We start from the raw sequence: 7107 nt of genomic DNA on the forward strand, positions 1-7107 counted from the left end.
TACCCTGATATTGCTCCTCTTTTCCCTCACCTGATGTTTCTAGACATTTTCTAACAGGGATAGATGCACATTATCACATGCTATTCAAAATCTTTCAGCTATGCCTCATGAGATTCCTAATTAGTAACTCCTCCTTTTTTATGGTTTAAAGCTAAGGATAAGTTATCCAGAAAGCTCACACAGCTAGCAAGATCTTTGTACTGACAGAGGTCAGACAATTACTGGAAACCAAGACATGACCCTGCCAATTAAGGAAAGGACAATTTATACATGAAGATCACTAGGGTTTAGATAATGACTAAATAGCTGAATTTTAAAGTCTATTAAGAAACAAAAGAGAGAAGAGAAGAAGAGTAGTGGGCTGCTGAATTAGCTTCCAAAATGATGCCCACGCCAGTTATTCTGTTAAAAGAGGGGACTGATAGCTCCCAAGGCATTTCCCAGCTTGTGCCCACCAGAGGATTGCTGAGGCTGTAAGAATCACCCTGGGTCCCTGTGGCATGGACAAGCTTATTGTGGATGGCTGGGGCAAAGCAACAATTTCTAATGATGGGGCCACAATTCTGAAACTCTTTGATATTGTCCATCCTGCAGCAAAGACTTTAGTGGACATTGCCAAATCTCAAGATACTGAGGTTGGTGATGGCACCACCTCAGTGACCTTGCTGGCTGCAGAGTTTCTGAAGCAGGTGAAACCTTATGTGGAGGAAGGTTTTCACCCCCAGATCGTCATTTGAGTTTTCCACACAGCCACTCAGTTGGCAGTTAAGAAGATCAAAGAGATTGTTGTGATGATGAAGACAGATAAAGTGGAGTGGAGGAAGCCGATGGAGAAGTGTGCCATGACTGCTCTGAGTTCCAAGCTGATCTCCCAGCAGAAAGCCTTTGCTAAGATGGTGGTTGATGCGGTGATGATGCTTGATGATTTGCTGCAGCTTAAAATGATTGGAATCAGGAAGGTACAGGGTGGAGCCCTACAGGATTCTCAGCTGGTAGCTGGTGTTGCATTCAAGAAGACTTTTCTTATGCTAGATTTGAAATGCAACCCCAAAAAGTATTATAATCCTATGATTGCCCTTTTAAATGTTGGGCTCAGGTTGAAAGCTAAGAAAGATAATGCCAAGATCCGAGTCTACACAGCTGAGGATTATCAGACTATTGACAATGCTGAGTGGAACATTCTTTATGACAAGTTAGAGAGGACCCATCATTCTGGATCCAAAGTTATCTTGACCAAACTCCCCATTGGAGATGTGGCACCCACTACATTGCTGACAGGGACAAGTTTTGTGCTGGCCAACTACCTGAGGAGGACCTGCAGAGGACAATGATGGCCTGCGGAGGCTCAATCCAGACCAGTGTGGGTGCTCTGTCAGCAGATGTGCTGGGTCACTGCCAGGTGTTCGAAGAAACTCAGATTGAAGGTGAAAGGTACAATTTTCTTACTGTCTGCTCCAAGGCCAAGGCATGTACCTTCATCCTCTGTGGCAAATGCCCAGCAGTTTATGGAGGAAATGGAGCGGTTCCTGCATGATACCATCATGATGGTCAGGAGGTCCATCAAGAATGATTCAGTGGTGTCTGGTGACGGGGCCATTGAGATGGAGTTCTCCAAGTACCTGTGGGTTTACCGACGGACTATTCCAGGAAAACAGCAGCTGTTGACTGGGGCATATGCCAAGGCCTTGGAGATTATTCCACTCTAGCTGTTTAATAATGCTGGTTTGATGCTACAAACATCCTCAACAAGATGTGGGCCCAGTATGACCAGGGGGCACATGGTATGGGGTGGACATCAAGAATGAGGACATTGCTGACAACTTTGAGGCCTTCATGTAGGAGCCAGCTATGGTGCAGATCAATGCCCCGACAGCAGCATTGGAGGTGGCATGCCTTATTGTGCCCTAGATGAAACCATCATGAACCCAGGCTTGGGGCGGCGCCTGTGTCTCAGTTGGTTAGGCGCCAGCCCCATATACCGAGGGTGGCGGGTTCAAACCTAGCCCCAGCTGAACTGCAACCAAAAAAAAATAGCCAGGCGTTGTGGCAGGCGCCTGTAGTCCCAGCTACTCAGGAGGCTGAGGCAAAAGAGAATTGCTTAAGCCCAGGAGTTGGAGGTTGCTGTGAGCTGTGTGATGCCATGGCACTCTACTGAGGGCCATAGAGTGAGACTCTGTCTCAAAAAAAAAAAAAAAAGAAATTGTTCTGTTGAAGTAGATTAAAGGTAGATGACCATTGTCTTCTTACTTGAAAAGTTTCATTAGAGAAGTCTGCAGTCACCCTGATGGATTTGCCCCTATAGGTCAATTGGCACTTACTCCTGGTAGCTTGAAGAATCCTTTCTTTTGTCTTGACTTTGGACAGGTTCATCACACTGTGTCTTGGAGAAGCTCTATTAGAGTTAAGGTGACCAGGGGACATATATCCCTCTGAAAGGAGTGTGTCAGAATCTTTTGTGATATTTGGGAAGTTTTCATTTATAATATTCTCTAATATGGCTTCCATTCCTCTGGGGCATTCTTCTTCCCCTTCTCGGATACCTTTGATGTCTATGTGTGAATGCTTCATAAAGTCTCATAATTCTGTCAGTGAACATTCTGCTTTCTTTCTCTTCTTTTCTGCCTCTTTAACTATCTGAGTTATCTCAAGAGCTTTGTTCTTTACCTCTGAGATTCTTTCTTCTGCATGGTCTAATCTGTTGTTCATACTTTTCTATTGCATCTTTAAGTTCCCTAATTGACTGCTTCAGTTCCTTCAGCTCTGCTATATCCTTTCCATAGTCTTCATATCATTCATCTCTTATTTGATTCTGTTTTTGGATTTCCTTTTGGTTATATTCCATTTTCTCCGCAATTTCCCTCATTGTTTTCATAATCTGTATTTTAAATTCCTCTTCTGTCATTTCTAACATTTCTTTATAGGTGGAATTCTCTGCAGTAGCTACTTCACTGTCCCTTGGGGAGGTTGCTCTGGACTGGTATTTCATGTTGCTAGGATTTTTCTAGTGATTCTTCCTCATGAGTGTTTTCTTTTGTCTGTTTCCTTGCCCTAATTTTCCTTTCATTTCCTCTTGTGTTTTAAGTTACTGTGCCTCTGGCCTAAGGTACATAGCCTATGTATATACCCTGGGGAACAGGTGATCTTCTAGGGTATGAGAGGCTAATGACCATGCTAATACAACTGTATAAGATCGAGACTGGAAACCTCTGCCTTGCCAAGGAGACCATGTCCCATCTTCCCATCTGACTTATTTTTCCTCAAACCCCACAGGGTTGGGAGCCTGAAGCTCTCTCCTCAGCCTGCTTAATAGATCCATGTTGACCCTTTCAAATTGTGTCCCTTGACTATGCAGTGGCTTTTCCAGAAAAGCATGTGTTGCTAGGATTTCTCCGGAAGTGGCTGCCCCTCATCAGGCATGCCAGAACTGGCCTTGCACTAGGATTATGTGGGCTGGGCCTACAAAGCAGCCTTCCCACAATGGCTGCACCCAGCCTGTAGCTGAATGATGAAATTCTGCTTGGCCTGGGTGGCTCAGTCTTGGAGCCTCGGTGCTATTCAAAGTCTCTTGCTTGCTCACCCAAGCCCTTCCAAGGTAACTCAACTAAGTGTTCAAAATAACCCTGTAGGGCAGGCCTTCCCTGTCTGCAAACTGTCTCAGCTGCTGCTGCAGCTACACCCCCCAGACTCCACCCAAATGCAAGTCCTTGCCACTTCTTCACTGCTTTCATCCTCATCTTGGGGTCCTGATGTGTCCCACTGCCTCCCTGTGCCCTCAGGGATGTTTCTGGGCATAGCCCATGAGCCAGAGGTGCCTAGAATCTTTTGTTCCCAATATCACCACACATGGCTGTAAAGATGCTGTCTCTAGTCCCCATCTTGCTCCAACCCCTTTATCTTCTTTGAGCCTCAATTTACACTGGAGTGAAACAGAAACTGTAAATATGGACTTAAATATCTTATAAGAATTTGTGAGAATAAAATGAAATAGACATGAGGAAATACTTTGTTGATTTTAAGATTATCTTTGCAGGACTGGATAATGTCTAGGGCCTAGTGCAAAAAGAAAATGTGGGACCGTTGTTAAAAATCTATCAAGAATTTCAAGATGATGACAGCAGAGCATTAAACCACGTGTAGAATTCTGCATACAGAGCCCAGTGTGCTTCGCAGATAGATTGTAAGCTTGAGAAGCCAGCCCTGAGTTGCTGTGGCAATGGTGGTACAGGATGCCTCTCCTCTCTCCCCTCCTTGTCCTTCTGCTGCTGCAAGAATTGAGAGAGTCTCCATTTTAATTACTCTAGCAATACTGCTTGAGTGTCTTGATTGCTTTGTGGTGCATTTCCTCTTAGAAACAAATATTTAGAAAGTATACATGTAAGGAAGAAGTTAGAGTAGATAAACTAATCCTGTTACCATTCCACTTCTGGTACATTATGGGTTAAACAGACTTGATCCAGAGGGAATCTCTCCAGTAATAGTTAATCAATGCTAATGGTAGAGTCTTTCTATGGGGAACTGAATTACAACTTTTGACTCTGAAACTTTTAGAACAGAGACTACTCTTCATTTGGAAACTTCTGTGCTTCTCTCCAGGAGCCCAGCTGCCACATCAGTAGAGAATGTAGTAGTAACTTGAAAAATTTCAGTTCAGCTTTCTCTCCAAAGATATTTGATCCTTCCATGGGGAAATCATTAGATATTTATTTGTGCCCGTATCTGCCAAGAGCACTAATAAAGTCTCTGGAAAGTTACAGTATAGACACAGCAGCAGGTAAACAAGATATGGGAAAAATCCAATAAGTTAATCCCCCTATGGGATGGAACAAAATTGTATACTATACCTGAGTATTCTTTCTAGTCCACTTTTAAATATAATTTTATAAACTTCTTCTAGGTCAGGAAGCTTTTTCCTGCTATTCAGAAAAAAAAAGGAACATTTATTTTTAAAACATTATCTCATTGCAAAAATTTGTCTCTTGCTTTTCTGCTAATTGTCTTTTCTCCTTAGAATTTTGTCTTCCAAGTATTTATACATTTCTTTGGTCTTTCTTGGGAACTTTAAAGACCAGCTGTATGAATTTGATGTTTTGTTTTGTTTTTTTCTTACTTCATTAACCAGTCCTGCTTGCAACCATCACCATGCTTATCCTGGGACACTCACCTACCTGCCATTTGCTCTATGTTGGTAAACTATTTCAAAGAGGATGAAAAATTTTTGGTTCTTCAGTTATAGAGACCTATGCATATCTGTGAAAATTATAATGAACCTTCCCTGAAATAATGTTGATAACTTTTTCTCCTGCCAATTTTATTGTTATGAAGTAGTATACTTAATTGTATACCAGGCAAGATTAGCTAGAAGGGATTGGTCAACAGTCCCCAAATCAGAAAATTCAAACAAGAAAGCCAGGCATTGGATTTTATAATTGGGGATCAATCTCGTTAAATTCTTAGTTGGTCAGTCCAGCTACTTTTTAAAAACTGTACATAATTATTTTTTTATTTTTTATTTTAAATTACTATGAGGGTAGATACAATTAGGCTACATTGTTTGCATTTGTAGGGTAAGGTCCAGATTGTATTATGTTCTTCACCTAGAAAGTGTGCCATATACTTTGTATACACATATATACAATATATACATTGTACCCATTAGGTGGAACTTACCTAACCCCATGTTCCCTCCCCCTTCTTGAATGTAATTGAGGTTCTTTTTTTTTCCCCGTGTGGGTCTATAGTTGTTATCCTACTAGTTTCAACTTAGTGTTGAGTACATGGGATGCTTGAATTTGCATTCTAATAATACCTTACTTAGGAGAATGTTCTCCAAATCCTTCCAGATAAACACAAAAGACACAAAGTTGCCACCTTTTATAGCTGAATTACGTGTGTGTGTGTGTGTGTGTGTATTACACACAAACTGTTAATTCACAGTTTATATCACAGTTTATTAATCCATTTTGGGTTGATGAGTACTTGGATTATTTCCACATCTTTGAAATTGTGAATTGAGCTGGTATAAATATTTGAGAGAAAATTTCCTTAGGGTAAAATGAGTTTTTTTCTTTTGGGGACATACGTAGTAATGGGATTGCAGGATCAAATGGAAGGTCTACTGTTAGTTCTCAGAGGAGTCACCGTACTTCTTTCCATAAGGGCCATATTAATTTGCAGTCCCACCAATAATGCTTGAATATTTCCCTGCCTCTGTACCCACACCAAAAACTGCAGCTTTGGAACCTTGTGATGCGGGCCTTTCTCACTGGGCTTAGACAGTATCTCAAAGGGGTTTTTGATTTGCCATTTTTTATGATTAAGGAAAATGAGGATTTTTTTCATGTTGGCTATTTGTCCTCATGAGAAAAGATTCTGTTCATGTTACTTGCCCAGTTATTAATGGGATTGTATGCTCTTTTCTTGTAGATTTGATTGAGTTCTTTATAGATTCTGTATTAGCCCTTTGTTATATTTGTAATCTGCAAATAGCCTCTCCCATTCTGAAGGTTGTCTACTTGCTTTGTTGATTGTGTCCTTAGCTGTGCAGAAGCTTTTTGACTTAAGTCTCATTTATTTTTTCTTGTTGTTGCTACAGTCATCAATGGGGTCATCTTTACAAATTCTATTCCTAAGCTGATATGATTCAAAATTTTTCCCATGCTTTCTTCTAGAGTTTTTGTTATTTAGTGTCTTGGATTTAAATATTCTATCCAAAATGAGTTAATTTTTGTTAAGTGGTGAGAGGTGCAGGTCTAGTTTCAGTCTTTACACATGGTTAACCAGTTCTCCCAGCACCGTTTATTGAATAGGGATTCTTTTCCCCAGTGTATGATTTGTTTGCTTTGTTGAAGATAAGAGAGTGATATGAGGCTGGTTTTATGTCTAGATTTTCTATTCTGTTCCATAGACCTATGTCTCTATTTTTACGCCAATACAATGTTATTTTGATCACTATAGACTTGTAGTATAACCTGAAGTCTATGAAGACTCCAGATTTCTCCTTATTTTGTAGAATTGTGCTGGCTATTCTAGGTTCTTTCTGGTTCCATGTGAAATGAAAAACTTTCTTTTCAAGTTCTTCAAAATATAATATGGGTATTTCAATGGTCC

At 40.8% G+C, this 7107-nt stretch overlaps 1 pseudogene; it reads left to right on the plus strand.

Moving 5' to 3' along the window:
- Positions 1–381: 381 nt before the first annotated feature.
- On the plus strand, positions 382–3498 carry LOC128567440 (T-complex protein 1 subunit eta-like; annotated as a pseudogene).
- Positions 3499–7107: the final 3609 nt, after the last annotated feature.

This window comes from Nycticebus coucang, chromosome 16 (genome assembly GCF_027406575.1).
Source record: "Nycticebus coucang isolate mNycCou1 chromosome 16, mNycCou1.pri, whole genome shotgun sequence".
Taxonomy (NCBI): Eukaryota; Metazoa; Chordata; class Mammalia; order Primates; family Lorisidae; genus Nycticebus; species Nycticebus coucang.